Raw genomic sequence first — 19,463 nt, forward strand, 5'->3', positions numbered from 1 at the left:
TGCTCACAGTGCTAAATATTTCATTTTCTGGCAACAACAAAGCTATATTATGTGGCAGGTGTCATTAGAGCACAGTTAATAAATTCATTTCTTGAAATAATAGATAAACTAGGCACTCATCTTTTCGTGTTTCCCACGCTGGTCTCGTTGTGAACTCATGGCTCATGAGAGATTAGATTGGAAGAAACACATTGATGATCTGCTGAAACGTTTGAGTTCAGCTACTTATGCAATAAGGGTCATTGCAAATTTTGGTGGTAAAACATCTTAGTAAATTAGCTTACTACGCCGATTTTCACTCATTGCTTTCATATGGCATCATATTTTGGGGTAATTCATCACCGAGGAATAAAATATTTATTGCACAAAAGCGTGTAATCAGAATAATAGCTGGAGTCCACCCAAGATCATCCTGCAGACATTTATTTAAGGATCTAGGGATATTCACAGTAGCTTCTCAGCATATATACTCTCTTATGAAATTTGTTATTAACAACAAAACCCAATTCAAAAGTAATAGCAGTGTGCATAACTACAATACTAGGAGAACGGATGATCTTCACTATTCAAGATTAAATTTAACTTTGGCACAGAAGGGGGTGAATTATACTGCCACTAAAGTCATTGGTCACTTACCAAATAGTACCAAAAGTCTGACAGATAACCAACAAGTATTTAAGAAGAAATTAAAAGAATTTCTGAATGACAACGCCTTCTACTCCATAGAGGAATTTTTAGATATAAATTAAGGAAAAAACAGAAAAAACAAAAAATTATTTAAAAAAATAAATAATAAAAAAGACACACAAAAATGAAAGAGGTGTTATATTAACCTAAGTATGTTGTTAAATTAACTTATTTAAGTCATGTATTGGAAAATTTGACTCATTACACATCATTACGAAATATCGTATTCATGATCCATGGAACTAGTACTAATCTAATCTAATCTAATCTAAATCGTCGAAAATCTAGGTAGTGATGGTTTCACGCTCGGATGCAAAGAGGCCTAGGTGCTATTCTGCGATATTCAAAAGTTTTATTGATGTGTTTCATAATCCATTCTTGGAGATTAAACTTTTACAAGTTAGGACAACGGTGATGTAAAACAGAAACCATCACTCCGAATTTAAGTTACATTTCTTTTTTATTACTTTTGTTGCAATATCACGTAACTCGTACCAAAACATCACTTCACAATATAAAACATACTTGAAAATATCTTCCACACTGTTGAAGTTCACATTTCATAAACTGACTACAATTTGCATCTTTTTAACATGCCGACCAAAGCCTGAATCTCTTATAACGGCTTACGCGCGCAAAGATCATAGTGACAAAAGAAAGAAAATACATAAGAATAATATCATTGCAAAATATACATATAGATATATTGAAGTTACATATCGATGTATCGAAGTACATCTACATTAATGAAATCAAATCTGAACGTTGTCACAGAAATATGTTAACTATTTTACAGAAACAGCGTAGAATATTGATGAAATCGAGAGGTTGAGGTGAGGTGCCGTAATGGCTACGTAATTCAAGTACCATTACAATGTCTTGTCCATGTCCTATTTTTCTGTATAGTCTCCATCACGCCCTCGTTCTGGAAGAACATGTATTCCCTGCTGGTAAAAGCTCTTGTACTGTAGGCGTAGCCCTGTTTTCACTGCATGACTGACACTCTCGTCATTTTCAAAGTGTGTTCCCCATAGAGAATCTTTAAGCGGCTTAAAGAGGTGGGAGTCCAAGGATACCAGGTCTGGACTGTAAGGTGGATGAAGCAATGATGTCCAACGCAATTTGGTGATGTATTTTCGGGTTCTCAGACTAGTGTGTGGGTGTACATTATCATGTTGGAGCAAGATTTCTGTATGATCGAACACGTCAGAAACGGTTCTTGAGTTTATTCGTAGTCTTCATGCATGACTCTGAATTGCTGGCTGACCTTCTCGGCATCACATCCACGAGAATGATGCCATCACAATCCCAGAAGACTGTCACCATGACTTTCCTGGCAGAGGGACTTGTTTGAATTTCTTCTTTTGTGATGAATGTGGATGACACCACTCCATGGACTGCCTTTTTGTTTCCAGCGCAAAGTGGTGCACCCAGCTTTCACCCCACGTAACGATCAGTGACAGAAAGGCCTCTTCGTCAGTCTCAAAAGGCTCCAAAATTTCAGATGAAATGGCATTTTTTTGGATCTTATAGTCCACTGTGAGCATTCGTGGAACCCATTGTGAGCACCTCTTTGAATATCCGAAAGTCTCGATCATTGTAGACGCACTTCCAATACTCACCGACAGCTGTAGAGCCAATTGTCGTGTTGCTTTGCGCCGGTCGGCACGAATAATGGCATCCGCTCGTTTCAGCACGTATGGAGCAGTGGCTGTGACAGGACGTCGCGAGCGTGGGTGATCATGAAGCTCTGCTTCTGCATTTCCCGAGGCTGTAACTTTCTTTACCCATCGCCAAACTGTACTGCAACATCGCCATATACTGCACACAAATGTTTATGGATGTTCACCACGCTTTCTCTACGTAATATAGCAAAAATCGCGAAATGATCGTACAGTCCTATTTTCTGTTTACTTTTTGCCGCAGCAGATCTATAGAATTTCGTTTAGTTGTTCTCTGCTCTCCCCATCAATTTAACTTCAGCGTACCTCTTCATTATTTAACTCACATTTCCGGAAAGTAGCATAAAGTTTAAGTTGCTGTTTCAGAAACTTTGCACTGTTGTTTTTGTTTACACACTGTTGCGTATAGGCAAATTTGTGGAACCATATTTTCGTGTTTATCTGTAATTTAACTTACTTATTCTTAGTAAACTATTACGTTTATCATGTGTGAAAAGTGTCTGATTTGGGGTAGAATTGTTAGGTCGGGGCTTTGGTGTGATGGGTGCTGTAGTTTTTTCAATGTGGGTGACTAGTAACGTGGGAATAGGGGAAGTAGGATATGTAGTAGAGATAGGAAGATACTAGAACAAGAGGGGAAAATTGCCGCCCTTCAGGCTGAGTTAGACAAGGCCAGGGGAGATCTTGACAGGTTAAGGAGGGAGAAGGGTATATGGAGGTGGGAAGTGGCAACGGGCAACAGGAGGAACAGGCCTAGAACTTTGTCTGACAGCTTTGTGGTGAATGTGGAAAATAGATTTGACATGATACTTCAGTTAGAAGCTGGTGAGCCTCAAGCAGTTGAAGAAGTAGACAGGGCACAACAAACTTTCAACAGCACATTGAATAGTAAGAATGTAGGGAAATCTATAAAGAGAAAGAAAGTATTGTTGTTAGGTAGGTCCCATGGAAGAGGTGTTGGCCAACTTTTGCAGGATGAACTAGGATCAGAATACTAGGTTACCAATTTTTTTTAAACTTAGTGCTAGACTGGAGCAAGTGAAAGAGGATTTAGGATCACTTTGCAGAGATTTCACTAAGGAAGACACTGCGGTTATAGTGGGTGGGGCAGGCATTAGTATTGACAGAGATCCTGGGTATAGTATAGAGTGTGTCCTGGCGAAAATTGCGTCAGCAACGAAGCATACTAGTGCTGAGTTTGTATCTGTTCTTGGGCGCCATGACCGACCTCCGACCTCATTTGAACTCTTCCATCAAGAGTGTTAATTTGGAGTTGGAATGGCTGCTTATGTCGGGTGCAGTGTCACACATTGGTGTGGCTCCTATTGTGTCTCTCAATAGCTGGGATTATTCTAGGCATGGCCTTCACCTCAACAAAAAAGGGTAAACTGGCTGGGAAAATAGCAGGAAAGTTAAAGTGAGTAGGCACTGTCATAGGGTTCAGGAAAGACCTCTTTTGGAGTTAGGGAGGACAGAAAGAAATCAAATTTTAAGAGAGGTTAGGACTGAAACAAACTTTCAATTTGAGAAAGAAACAAAAAAAAAACATAATTCTAGCTTATTACATCAGCATAAACATCTTTTGGTTAAGAATTTTCAACAGTCATCAGAAATTTCAACTTTACTCAATTTTAACTCAGTGAAGGTGAAATGTCAGCTATCTTTATTGCATCAAAATATTCGAGGACTGAGAAGTAAAATTAATGAATTAATTATCTGCATAGATGAATTAGAGTCATGAAACCCAGCTGACATAATCTGCCTCTCTGGACATTATGTGACAACTGGAATAGAACTTTTAAGTGTTACAGGGTTTAGGTTAGCATCTCACTTTTCTAGAACAGAAATGGAGAAAGGAGGAGTTGCCACATTCATAAGGAACTGTCATAAATTTAAGAGCATTGACATTTATAACTTTTGCCTAGAACAGCATATGGAAGCATGTACAACAGAAGTAGAATTTCACAAAAAATCGTTCATAATATTAAGCGTATTTCGAGCACCTGCACGTAACTTTAATCTGTTCATAAACCACCTTGAAGCTGTACTGGCCCATCCAAAAACCAAAAATATAGAAATAATGGTTGCTGGTGATTTCAATGTAGATTTTCGTAAAGAGTCTCCCAATAAGAACTTATTAGAGTAAGTAACTATCATTCAACTTAATTCCCGCTGTAAAGTTCCCTACTAGGGTAGCCAATTGCTCAGAAGCAGCCATTGATAATATCCTTATAGAAAAGTCCAATGAACAAAATTATATTGTTGTTGTTGTTGTTGTGGTCTTCAGTACTGAGACTGGTTTGATGCAGCTCTCCATGCTTCTCTACCCTGTTCAAGCTTCTTCATCTCCCAATACCTACTGCAACCTACATCCTTCTGAATCTGCTTGATGTATTCATCTCTTGGTCTCCCTCTACGATTTTTACCCTCCACGCTGCCCTCCAATACTAAATTGGTGATCCCTTGATGCCTCAGAACATGTCCTACCAACCGATCCCTTCTTCTGGTCAAGTTGTGCCACAAACTTCTCTTCTCCCCAATCCTATTCAATACTTCCTCATTAGTTAAGTGATCTACCCATCTAATCTTCAGCATTCTTCTGTAGCACCACATTTCAAAAGCTTCTATTCTCTTCTTGTCCAAACTATTTATCGTCCATGTTTCACTTCCATACATGGCTACACTCTATACAAATACTTTCAGAAAAGACTTCCTAACACTTAAATGTATACTCGATGTTAACAAATTACTCTTCTTCAGAAACGCCTTCCTTGCCATTGCCAGTCTACATTTTATATCCTCTCTACTTCGACCATCATCAGTTATTTTGCTCCCCAAATAGCAAAACTCCTTTAAAACTTGAAGTGTCTCATTTTCTAATCTAATTCCTTCACCATCACCCGAATTAATTCGACTACATTCCATTATCCTCGATTTGCTTTTGTTGATGTTCATCTTATATACCCCTCTCAAGACACTGTCCATTCCATTTAAATGCTCTTCCAAGTCCTTTGGTGTCTCTGACAGAATTACAATGTCATCGGCGAACTTCAAAGTTTTTATTTCTTCTCCATGGATTTTAATACCTACTCCGAATTTTCCTTTTGTTTCCTTTACTGCTTGCTCAATATACAGATTGAATAACATCGGTGAGAGGCTACAACCCTGTCTCACTCCCTTCCCACCCGCTGCTTATCTTTCATGCCCCTCGACTCTTATAACTGCCATCTGGTTTCTGTACAAATTGTAAATAGCCTTTCGCTCACTGTATTTTACCCCTGCCACCTTTAGAATTTGAAAGAGAGTATTCCAGTCAACATTGTCAAAAGCTTTCTCTAAGTCTACAAATGCTATAAATGTAGGTTTGCCTTTCCTTAATCTAGCTTCTAAGATAAGTCGTAAGGTCAGTACTGCCTCACGTGTTCCAGTATTTCTACGGAATCCAAACTGATCTTTCCCGAGGTCAGCTTCTACTAGTTTTTCCATTCGTCTGTAAAGAATTCGTGTTAGTATTTTGCAGCTGTGGCTTATTAAACTGATTGTTCGGTAATTTTCACGTCTGTCAACATCTGCTTTCTTTGGGATTGCAATTATTATATTCTTCTTGAAGTCTGAGTGTATTTTGCCTGTTTCATACATCTTGCTCACCAGATGGTAGAGTTTTGTCAGGACTGGCTGTCCCAAGGCCGTCAGTAGTTCCAATGGAATGTTGTCTACTCCGGGGGCCTTGTTTCGACTCAGGTCTTTCAGTGCCCTGTCAAACTTCACGCAGTATCGTATCTCTCATTTCGTCTTCATCTACATCCTCTTCCATTTCCATAATATTGTCCTCAAGTACATTGCCCTTGTATAGATCCTCTATATACTGCTTCCACCTTTCTGCTTTCCCTTCTTTGCTTAGAACTGGGTTTCCATCTGAGCTTTTGATGTTCATACAAGTGGTTCTCTTATCTCCAAAGGTCTCTTTAATTTTCCTGTAGGCAGTATCTATCTTACCCCTAGTGAGATAAGCCTCTACATCCTTACATATTACAAAACCAATAGTCAATGCCCTCTCAGACCATGACATGCAGTTCCTTCGGTTAAATGTTAATACTGAAGAGGATATAAAATCTGTTAAATCTGAGCTCAAGAGAGTAATCAGTAAGCCAAAAATTGATTATTTTAGGACACTTCTCAGAGACATTCTCTGTACTGATGTTTACAGTGCTCATTGCATGAATGAAAATTATAACACTTTTGCTAATAAAGCGATTACCTTATCTGAACACTATTTTTCCCCAAAACTAACCAAGGTTAGAGAAAAGTCTACAAAGAATCCATGGTTACTCAAGGAATAGCTGTATCTTGTAAAACAAAAAGAAAACTGTATCTGTCAATCCGAAACAGTTCTGATGTTGATGCTATAGCACATTACAAGAAATACTGCAAAATACTAAAGACTGTAATACAGACATCAAAGCAAATATATTACAAGGAAAAGATAGTCATATCAGATAATAAAATAAAGACAATATGGGATGTAGTGAAGGTGGAGACAGGTAGAACCAGGCATGAAGAGGGACAAATAGCATTAAGAGTAAATGATACATTGGTGACAGGTGTGTATAGTGTTGCAGAACATTTTAACAAACATTTTATAACTGTTGCTGAGAAGATGGGGTTGTTAGGTTCTGTAGATGCTGCTATGGAATACCACAGATCACACATCTAGTGGGTATGATGAAATGTCAACAAAGTTAATTAAAGAATCTGATTCTGAGTTAAGTAATGTATTAAGCTATCTGTTTAACCAGTCGTTTATCAGTGGAATATTACCTGAATGGTTGAAATATGCTGAAGTTAAGCCACTATTTAAGAAGGGAGATAAAGAAATAACATCAAATTTCCGTCCAATTTCACTTTTGCCAGGATTCTCAAAATGTTTTGAAAAAATGAAGTACAATCGTCTTTATAACAATCTTTTTTCAAATAACATACTGTCTAAGTCACAGTTTGGATTTCTAAAGGGTTCTGATATTGAGAAGGCTATTACACTTACAGTGAAAATGTACTTAATTCATTAGACAAAAAATTGCAGGCAACTGGTATATTTTGTACTCTGTCAAAGGCATTTACTGCATAAATCACAATATCCTTTTAAGTAAATTAGAACATTATAGTGTAACAGGAAATGCTGCAAAATGATTCATATCTTATTTCGCTGGCAGGAAACAAAAGGTGTTATTAGGAAAGAGAGATGTATTAAGCTATCAGACATCATCCAACTGAGAACTAATTGTATTTGGGGTCCCACAAGGTTCCATTTTAGGGCCCTTACTTTTCCTTGCGTACATCAATGACCTTTCATCAGTAACATTACCAGATGCCAAGTTCGTTTTGTTTGCCGATGATAAAAACTTTGCAATAAATAGCAAATCCAGTGTGGTATTAGAAAGATTGGCTAAGAAAATATTTGTGAACATTAATCACTGCTTCCTACCCAATTCTTTGTCACTACAATTTGAAAAAAAAACACACTACATGAAATTAAGAACTTGTATGGGGTGTCCCACGAGTATGTGCCTAACATACGATGACAAGAAGTGGACAGTGTTAAATTCTTGGGATTACAGCTTGATAATAAATTCAGCTGGTAGGAGCAGACTGCAGAACTGCTGAAGTGTCTTAAAAAATCTCAATTTGCTATGCAAATTGTGCCAGACATAGGGGGATACAAAAATGAAAAAGCTTGCATACTAAGCTTACTTTCATTCCATAATGTCATGTGGGATTATTTTTTGGCGCAATTCATCAAGCCAAGTTAAAGTATTCTGCGCACAAAAACGTGCAGTAAGTGTTATATGTGGTGTGAACTCAAGAACATACTGCAGAAACCTGTTTAGGGAACTAGGGATACTAACTACTGCTTCCCAATATATTTATTTCTTAATAAAATTTGTCATTAGAAATATATCACTTTTTCAAACCAGCATCTCAATTCACGGAATCAATTCTAGAAATAAGTATCATCTTCACAAGGATTTAAAGTCACTTACTCTTGTACCTAAAGGTGTGCATTATTCAGGAACACACGTTTTCAATAACTTGCCAACAGTCATGAAAAGCTTAATAATATATGAAATTCAGTGCAAGAAAGCCTAAAGGGTTTACTGGTGGCCATCTCCTTCTACTCCATTGCTGCATTTCTTAGTAGAACCTACTGATTTCTATAACTTCTGCACAATTTCATTGCTGTAATGTGTTCATTGTAAATAAGTGTGTGTGTGTGTGTGTGTGTGTGTGTGTGTGTGTGTGTGTGTGTGTGTGTGTGTGTAAGTACAATCTAACTTCTGTACCATTTCAGTGCAGTAATGTGTTCGTTACATGTTTATTAAGCTATAAGTAAAAAAATTAAATTCAATGCATTATTGTTTGTAAAATGATTCTTTAATATAGTGTTCATTAAAAAATTACGATCATTTCACTTGGGACCTGTGGAATGGTACATTGGCTTATTTGTTTGAGCTGTAAATATTTGTCATGTATTATTGTTTTTCTGACATGTTCTACATCCTGGTGGACCTCCTCACTACGGATCAATTGGAATGAAAGTAAATCTAACATTATCTTCTTCTTCTACAAACAAGAATTCAATAACAGCACGCTGCTTGTAACGTGAGTTGTATGTAGACGCCAAATTTGATGCTGTACAACGTCTCTGCCATCTGCGAGAACGGTTCGAAACTTCACTGGTGCAGGGACTAAACATCAAATGTGAAGCCCCAACAAGGACGTTTCTCTATGTGTGTTAATGGCTCATAATTGGGATGAGTGGTTATGTTGATGTTGTTAATTTATGCTGCTAATTGTTGACTGATTTTTCTGAGAAGTTTTCGGTGTTTGTATGTGCCTTGGCTAGTATCTGGTTAAGGTTATTCATGATTTCGTAAACAGGAGTGTTTCTTGAGGTGACAGTGTGCCTCATGGGCAACTTTCTTTGTGTAGTATTGGTTAGGATCTGATCTTTGGTACCTAAGGATTCATGACAGTCCCATATTTTTCCTCACTGCCATCAAGATATGTGTATTTAATCAATGTGATTTGAGTTTTGTTTGAAATTCCTTTCTGGGGTCTTTTGTACTTAAACAACATCATTTTCAGTGACAAAATCGAATGTTTTTTTATATGTTCTTCTTCCTTCATTATCACAAAGTGTTTCCATCATCTGGCTTGGTAATGCTGGCTTTCTTGTCACTTAGCTTTTTACTTACATCTTTGAGCTTTTTTCTGTCATTTTTCTGGGCATTATAACCTGTTCTTGTTTGTTTATTTCTGTGGTTAGCTTTCAAAAACTTCTGAAGAAGAGTCGTAACGCTGTAGTATAACCAAAAAACACCAAATATTATACTATTTAGTATGTGCTGTGACATAAGTATGGTTATATGAGAAATTATATTTAAATAAGTTTATTTTAGCAGTTAAGAACCTCTGGAATGATATTAACATCTGTATGAGAAAACGCTAATAGATGATGATGTGTTTGGTACTCTGGTATGTATGTCAGACAAATTAATTTCCAGCAAAAATGTAAGTAAATACGAAAATGAGATGATTTCATCATATGTCTCACTTAAAGTACTCACAAAAAAAGTGTCTCTCCTTATACGATTAAATTTCAGCACATAGCTTTGCTGGCACGTACAGCATATAGTTATCAATACATGTAACTACTCGTATAATGAACCTGATGGTGGCAGCATGTGGCTGAAACATGTTGTGTTAATAAATGTTAATAAAAAGTAACTGTAGCAATAAAAATTATTTCATAAGAGAGATATCATCACATATACAATTCAGAACAGAGTTCACTGGTTGGACATATTTGCTGGGTGCGACTTGAAGTTACAAAGTGGTTCACAGGCCACATTACTTTTTGATTTTGGAGAGAGGTATATTCCGTATTATGATATCTCTCAAATTAAAAGAAGTATAGCATCATGCATTGCACATCGCATAACAATGATTGGTACTGAAGATATTCATTTGGTACCCCACACCAACATTCACTATGTTTAATATGATTTTGCATCTCCCTAGAAAGGAAGGAGGGAAGGAGATGAAACTGGAGTAGTATGTGATGCTATTTTAGTGATTACAAATAAGAATCAAATTTACAAAGCACTTGGCAGTATAAACCCAATTATTAATCTGACGTTGCACCTGACCCCCCCCCCCCAACCCTCCCACCCCCCTCCCCACCCCAAAACTGGCTTGGGTGAATGCACTGATCCGGTTGCTAATGGTGACATAAGGCCGTCGCATTGTCTCTTGAGGTAACCTGGCCCACAAGTATTCTACCTCCCCCTCGATATCCTGGGTACTGGTAATGGGATGGTGTTGATGAACGAGTTGGATCCCCAAACATGTTCTTTTGGGAACAAATGTGGGTGTCTTGCAGGTTACAGGAGTACTGCAACATTGTGCAGGCAGTTCAAAGAGACACGTGTCATGTGTGGACTAGCATTGTGCAGTCGTATGAGAGTTAAAACATTAAGGTTCAAATGGCTCTGAGCACTATGCGACTTAAGTTCTGAGGTCATCAGTCGCCTATACCTTAGAACTAATTAAACCTAACTAACCTAAGGACATCACACACATCAATGCCCGAGGTAGGATTCGAACCTGCGACCATAGCGGTAGCTCGGCTCCAGACTGTAGCGCCTAGAACCGCACGGCCACTCCGGCCGGCCACACATTAAGGACGCACGATGACTGTGAAATACCATTGTGTCATCCGGGTTCTCTCTTTCACTACCACTGGTGACCTGAGTGGTTCCCCACACCATGACACCAAAAGTAGCACCGCTTCTCCAAAAAATTGGAAAAAAGGACCTCTCCTTCGGTCGTCTTTATACTCGCCGACGATAGTCAGCTGGGGTAGCGCAGAACCGCTATTCATCGCTGATCACAGTGCGACGCTATTTATCAGCAGTCCATACTTCCCAGTCATGGCACCGCTCCAAATGCAGCCTTATGTGTTGTAGTGTTAACCACATTCTACGCATGGGATAATAATTCATTAGGCCAGTTGAAGCTAATATCTGGCCAGTGGCGTGGGATGACACAGAACTTTGCATGGAGTTCATTACTTTCTCCTGGATGGCAGGAGCCAGATGTGAAGGGATTAAGATCTCCTTAGTGCACAGTATGGCGCTCCTCCATTATAGTGGAGGGCCTGGTTGACTGGAACATTGACAAAGAAATCCAATGCAACCATTGGGACACTCTGAAATTCGAATGCCGCCCAAATTCTGATTGTGCATGATTTGAGCAAACGGAGACCCCCAATGAAGCTTCTTTCAAATACTGTCAGGTGCTGACGACGCTGTCTCACACGAGTACGTGGTATCTCTGTGTCCTTGGATGAATGCACTGAACCGGTTGCTAAGAGTGACATAACGCCTTCGAATTCACCCCAAGAGAAGCTGGCCCATAACTATTGTAACTGGCCCTTGATATCCTGCGTACTGGTAATGGGATGGTGGTCTTTACATTCCGTGCCATGCCTGGTAACAACACTAAATACGAACAACACTAATGCACACTGATGGCCGTTCTACCTGCAACAGAGAACTCTAACTCCAATCATTTACACAGCCGGCGGTGGTGTGTGCGCGTGTAACGATACACTGAAACAGGACCATGGTGGTGTATTTGCAGAAACTACCACCTAAGTTTAACAAAACTGACATTTAGTTGGAAACAAATAAGCTCAAGGAACCTAAAGGAAGCAGCTTAATCTTACCTCAAGAAACAGCTTTGTTCATCAGAAGGTTGTTCTGGCATTAGGAATCAAGCAGCCATGACAGTAAATAGAGTGGTAATAGTGGATAACTCTAGAACCACATGACCAGGTACACAGCATCAAATATGTTTACAAAATTCTCATTGTGCCGAAGAATGTGATCATGACGCCAATGACTACACTACTGGCAAACACTGTCTACTTCCCGCGTCTTATCGAAAGCTAATTTTTTTTTTTTTTGAGTGATAAATCTTCTGACTGGTTTGATGCGCCCCACCACGAATTTCTCTCCAGTGCCAACATCTTCATCTCTGAGTAGCACCTGAAACCTACGTCCTCATTATTTGCTGGATTTATTCCAGTCTCTTTCTTCCTCTACAGTTTTTACTCTCTGATATGATGGAAGTCATTCCCTGAGGTCTTAACAAATGTCCTACAATCATATCCCTTCTACTTGTCAGCATTTTCCACATATTCCCTTCATTTCCGATTTTGCGCAGAACCTCCTTGTTTTTTACCTTAACAGTACACCTAATTTTCAACATTCGTCTCCACCTTAAACTACACTCCCCCTGTGAAAGTTGAAGTTAAATTAATACGATTGAAAATATCTAGTTACTTGAATGGAAACTATTAGGCGACACAAGTCGCTTCCCCAAAATTTTCCCACAATTATCTCCCACTCTTCCAGGTATAAGATTAATTACTCAACCTGGAAAAAAAATCTCTGTGGATCTGTGAAAAATGGCTCAAATGGCTCTGAGCACTATGGGACTTAACATCTCAGGTCATCAGTCCCCTAGAACTTAGAACTATTTAAACCTAACTAACCTAAGGACATCACACACATCCATGCCCGAGGCAGGATTCGAACCTACGACCGTAGCGGTCGCGCTGTTCCGGACTGTAGCGCCTATAACCGCTCGGCCACTCGGGCCGGCGTCGACTGTGAAAATTCTTAAACTAACGAGAGGCACAATCGTACGCCATGGGGAAGCCGTCTTGGGTGCTATGACGTACTCGCTCTGCAGCATCAGAATCAGTGTAGAAGGTGTCTATCAATTTAGATAAAGTCCAGAATTTAACCTATTAATGTAGGGCATAAACGACCGTGGTGCAGACTCCACTAATTCCTCAGGATACAAAGTTCTCTACGAGTTACGACAATTCAAATAATATACCGAGCCACAGAAAAGGGAGAACTTGTCTTAACATAACCAAAGAACTAAACGCACATCTTCAATTCATGAAATTATAATTTTCATAGCTACAGTTCAGTATACATCATTCTTTTGTATGGGATGAAGTGCTATCATAATTCATCAAATTACATTCCATATTCAAAATGGCAACTTACAACAATGCTGCTAATTACAAGTCCCCTGAGATACTACTCTCTGCAGTTCTTAATCAGAAATGACTACGTTTATTGTACACAAAATGTTCCACATTCTCTCCACAGAGTTTTTATATCACGAGTCAGAGATAATCTGTCTCTCGCTGTCGTAAGGCCTCTTTTAAGTCACATAAATAATTTGCTCGGTGGTGCATATACATTTGTGTTTCGATTCTATTATGTTACTACAGACAATGTTTACATCCATACAATGCTGTGCACCAAACGTAGCATTCTGTCTTCATGCCACAAGTGACCCATAGGGAGCGTCCGATCGCCGTGTCATCGTCAACTGAGGATGCAGATACGAGGGGCGTGTGGTCAGCACACCGTTCTCCCGTGCGTTATGATGGTTTTCTTTGACCGGAGCCGTTACTATTCGGTCGAGTAGCTTTTCAATTGGCATCATGAAGCTGATTGCACCCCGGAAAACGGCAATAGCACATTGCAGCCTGGATGGTGACCCATCTAAGTGCCGGCCACGCCCGACAGCGCTTAACTTCGGTGTATCCACTGCGGCAAGGCCGTTGCGTGCTAGAAACGTACATTGTCAGAAATTACTTCCTCAAACTAAGGTCTATGTTTGATTTCACTTTTGCCTGTGCTGGTCTGCTTACGACAGTCGACAAGAGGGGACAATAAGTGTGGAAGACGAAGAACGGATTACAAAGGGTGTAACACAGGGATGAATTCATTCGCATTTACTGTCCAATCTGCAAGTCGAATAAGGAAAAACGGAAGTAAAAGAAAAGTTCAAGTGTGGAATTAAAACTGAACGTGAAAGGCTATCAATGATAAGATTTGCTGATAACACTGCTATCCTCACTGAAAGTGAAGAAGGATTACGGGACGTGTTGAATGGATTGAACAGTATAACGAGTACAGAATATGGACTCAGAGTCAATCTAAAACAGATAAAAGTAATGAGGAGTAGCAGAAATTAGAACAGCGAGAAACTTAACATCAGTATTGGTGATCTCGAAGTAGATGAAGTTAGGGAATTCCGCAACCTAGGCAGTAAAACAACGCATGACGGAGAACAAGGAGGACACAAAAAGCAGAATAATACTGGCAAAAAGGACATTCCTGACCAAGTGAAGTCTGTTAATATCAAACATATGCCTTAATTTGAGGAAGAAATTTCTGATAATATACGTTTGGAGCACAGAATTCTATGGCAGTGAAACATGGACTGGTGAAAATTTTCCTTCAGAATTCCTTACCTAACCATTCCACACAATTTTCAACATTCTTCCGTACGATCACCATGAATAGTAGTTTTGTTGCCACTTCCCCCAGTAATTTTAGAAATTCTTATGGAATGTTATCTATCCCTTCTGCCTTATTTCATCTTAAATTTCCAGAACTCTTTTGAGTTCTGATTCTAATACTGGGTCCTCTGTCTCTTCTATATCGACTCCTCGTTCTCCTTCTATCAAATCAGACAAGTCTTCCTCCCTCATAGAGGCTTTCAGTGCATTATTTCCACCTAGTCACTCTCTCATCTGCATTTAGCAGTGGAATTCCCAGTGCACTCTTAATGGTACCATCCTTACTTTCAATTTCACCGAAGGTTGTTTCGATCTTTCTATGTGCTCAGCCAGTCGTTCATACAGTCATTTCTTTTTCAATTTCTTCACATATTTCATTTAGGTATTTCACCTTAACTTTCTTTCACTTCATGTTTCTTTCACTCCTAAGTGATCTGTATTTCTGTTTTCCTGAATTTCTCTGAACATTTTTGTATTTCCTCTTCAATCGGTCAACTGAAGTACTTCTATTACTAATAGTTCCTTTGCAGTCATCTTCTTTGTACTTATGTTTTTCTTTCCAACTTCTGTGATCGCCCTTTTTAGAGAGGTCCATTCTTCTTCAACTGAACTACCTACTGTGCTATTCATTATATTCCTCCCCCTAAAGTCGTTTCAGGTGTGCGTTTGATCCTAAATTCATTTGTATGGAAGTAAACGCGCGACATCGGCGTGCAGTCTTGCTAATCAACTCAAAAGCTGCTAGCCTGAACTGAGGAGATTCACATTAATAGGTAATAATCAAAATCTCCAGCAACATCTACCATGCCAACAGCTGCCTGGTTAATCTGTGCAACACTTAAAACCCAAGAAAATTCAGTCAACAACTGCAAGAGTTCAAATGAATTCAACAGCTCCACAGATGATCTGAGAATACCCAAAAGCACTAATAAAATTAAGTGACATATTGTTGTAAAGCGAAGGAACACAATGGGTGCCCAGTAGATCTGTGCAGCACTTGGAAAGCTACATGAAAATTTAATCAAAAACTCAAACGAAATCAACTGCTACCCAGCTGATCTGTGCAAAATCTAAAACCACTGATAAATTTAAAGAACAAACTGCTACGAAACTGACGACACAATGGCTGCCAGGTAGTCTGAGCAGCACTTAAAACCACGTGGAAATTTAATCACAACTTCAAGTACCCAGACGAATTAAATAACCACACAGCTGATCCTTGCAACACTTAAAACCGCATTCACATTTGGACAGAAGTGCAGCGCCAGTCAACGCGTCTGTCGAGGAATTCTCTTCAAGGAACGGAGATGGTTCAAATGGCTCTGAGCACTATGCGACTTAACTTCTGAGTTCATCAGTCCCATAGAACTTAGAACTACTTAAACCTAATTAACCTAAGGACATCACACACATGTATGCCCGAGGCAGGATTCGAACCTGCGACGGTAGCGGTCACGCGGTTCCAGACTGAAGCGCCTAGAGCCGCACGGCCACACCAGCCAGCAAGGAACGGAGAAGCCGGCACAATAAGCTCGAGGTGGCCCACAGCACAAACCACCGAAGCACACTCGCCAACAACATCCAGTGTCCGTGCTGCCGCCAGAGCTTCACACGCCCCCTGGCCTACGCAAGAGGACGTTGGTTGCTTTCCCTGTGCGCGACAGATCGAACCAGCAGGTCTTTCAAACTAAACGTGCAGCCGCTACGAGCCGAGAGATACGCTCGCGCGAAGTGCCACACTACACAGTGGTTAGATCTCGTTTTCGGTTGTATACACGAACATAAATATTGATACAACACTGCCAGGAAGTTTCATATCAGGGCACACTCCGCTCAAGAGTGAAAATCTCATTTTGGAAACATCCCACAGGCTGTGGCAAAGCCATGTCTCCGCAGTATCCTTTCTTTCAGGAGTGCTAGTTGTGCAAGGTTCGCAGGAGAGCTTCATAAGTTTGGAAGGTAGGAGACGAGCTACTGGCAGAAGTAAAGCTGTGAGGACGGTGCGTGAGTTGTGCTTGGGTAGCTCAGTTGGTGGAGCAGTTGCCCGCAAAAGGCAAAGGTTCCGAGTTCTAGTCTCGGTCCGGCACACAGTTTTAATCTGCCAGGAAGTTTCAACATATCATAGCTTGATGGATCAGGGTTTTGCGTAACTAGTCATGATAGTGGCTTATTCTTATGAGACAGCACACACTGCTTACAAGGGTGCCGGCCGCTGTGGCCGAGAGGTTCTAGGCGCATCAGTCTGGAACCACGCTGGTGCTACGGTCGCAGGTTCAAATCCTGCCTCGAGCATGGGTGTGTGTGTTGTCCTTAGGTTAGTTAGGTTTAAGTATTTCTAAGTCTAGGAGACTGATGACCTCAGATGTTAAGTCCCATAGTGCTTAGAGCCGTTTGAACCATTTGTTCGAGCCTACAAGGGAAGACGAAACTTTCAAGTGCTGTGGCTATGCTGCTGTTAAACCAGTTCAGGAGTATGAGACTTTTTCTGCATGGTAGCAACATCGAACGCCGAAAATGTTTTCTGATGAGTAACGGAATGGGAAGAGGAATGTGAGAGCTTTTGTTCATGAATGGAGACAGGCATAACATAAACAATGGTATAATCCATTGACAGTTCACAACCGACCGCCACGACACCATATGGAACACAAAGAATTGAAAACAAGTGGCATATTTGCAGCAGCATTAAGACATGTGGGTGGCAGTAACAGATAGACCCAGGCACTTTCCCCGCTTTTAATGAGAATAATACCTCTGCGCGTACGATGTGTTCTGAGCCTTGAAGGAAAAAGTGATAAAAGAGAGAGATTTTAACATTGGTACAAGAGCTCAAGATAGGCTGGGAGCGTTAGGAATCAGTGACTACTGTGCTCGGATACGAAAGGATGTGTGCAGCAGCCCTGTGTGCGGACGAGGAGCTGGTGACAAGGAGGCAAGGAGGCGGTGATTGGCCGCCGGGCGGCTGGCGAGGAGGTAGGCCCGCGCGACGCGGTCGGCCGTTGCCCTCGCGTGGCGGCCGGCCCTACTTAAGGCGCTGCCCGCCCCTGGACGCGCGATCCGCGAGCGCGGGACACGACACGCGACCGCCGCCCAGCCAAGGTCAGTACCGCCGCACCTCTCTCGCTCTCTCTCTCCCTCTCTCCTTCTATGTTAGCGTAGCGAGCGTAATAAGACTACGCCGTGGCTTCCATTTAATAGCGTAACATCCAAACTTCGATTTTCTGAAACATAGCTAATTGTTTATTCGCGTGGAGTGCTGAGTGGTATCGACAAGGGATTTCAAACTGATTCCGTATTTCTAGCTTTCTAAAAGGTTTTTGACACCGTACCTCACAAGCGGAGGGAAAGTCATCGAGTAAAACAGAGGTGATTTTTGGCATTCCTGAAGGTAGTATTATGGACGCTCTGCTGTTCGTTATCTATATAAACGATTTAGGAGGCAATCTGAGCTGCCGTCTTACGTTATTTGCGGATGATGCTGTCCTCTATCGTCTAGTAAAGTCGTCAGAAGATCAAAACAAATAGCAAAAGAATTTAGAAAATCTATCTCTATGGTGCGAAAACTGGCAATCGACCCTAAATAATGAAAAGCGTGAGGTCATCAACATGACTGCTAAAAGGAGTCCGTTAACCTACGATTACACAATAAATCAAGAAAATTTAAAGGTCGTAAATTCAACTAAATACCTAGGAATTATATTTACGAACAACTTAACTTGAAAAAAAAAAAAAAACATATAGAGAATATTGTGGGAGAGGCGAACCAAAGACTTCGTTTTATTGGTAGAGCTCTTAGAAGAACGCAACAGATCTACTGACGAGAACACCTACAGTTGTACGGCCCCTTTTGGAGTACTGCTGCGCGATTCAGGATCCGCACCATATAGGGTTAATGGAGTGCATCGCGGAAGTTCAACGCAGGGCAGCAAGCAAATTTTGTACTGTCGAGAAATTGGGGGGATAGTGTCACAGGCATGATACAGGGTCGCGGTAGCCATTATTAAAACACAGGCGTTTATCGTTGCGGTGGGATCTTCTCACGAAATTTCAATCGCCAAATTGCTCCTCGGAATGCGGAAATATTTTGTTGACTCTGACCTACATAACGAGAAACGATCATCATATTAGAATAAGGGAAATCAGAGCTCTCACGGAAAGATACTGGTGTTTTTCTCCGCGCACTGTTCGAAAGTGGAATAACAGAGAATTATTATGAAGATAGTCCGATGAACCCTGTGCGAGGCACTTAAGTGTGACGTGAGAAGTATCCATGTAGATGTAGATGTATATGTAGAAAGATCCAGCCCAACACCGTATCTCTGTTTGAATAAAATTCTTCTGAATTTTGAACTACTACAAGCAAGGCGTAAATATTCCAAAGCAGCCGCCGTTACTGTAAGTGCTCTTCGTCAGACAAACCATGTATAATTACCGACGTATTTAGAACTATGACGTATCCTGGAGAATTTAAGTAAAATTGAGTACTGCTGAGAGAACGTACACAAGAACAGCCGTGGTGCTTTATGGTGACATTGTTTCCTGTTTGTCGTTAATACAATGGGAAAAGTTACTCAGGGTATCATGTACCCATCTTTAACTTTTTTGAAGCGGTGCTATGACAGCAGTGTCAGATTTCGAGG

At 40.4% G+C, this 19,463-nt stretch overlaps 1 protein-coding gene across 1 annotated transcript in view; it reads left to right on the plus strand.

The window, feature by feature from the left end:
• Window positions 1–17,892: 17,892 nt before the first annotated feature.
• Window positions 17,893–19,463, plus strand: part of LOC126320637 (venom serine carboxypeptidase-like) — a 107,087-nt gene continuing 105,516 nt past the window's right edge. The window contains exon 1 of the mRNA XM_049994082.1: window positions 17,893–17,922. The gene's annotated coding sequence lies outside the window, so the exon portion shown is untranslated. The remainder of the gene's footprint in view (window positions 17,923–19,463) is intronic.

This window comes from Schistocerca gregaria, chromosome 2, assembly GCF_023897955.1.
Source record: "Schistocerca gregaria isolate iqSchGreg1 chromosome 2, iqSchGreg1.2, whole genome shotgun sequence".
Classification (NCBI taxonomy): Eukaryota; Metazoa; Arthropoda; class Insecta; order Orthoptera; family Acrididae; genus Schistocerca; species Schistocerca gregaria.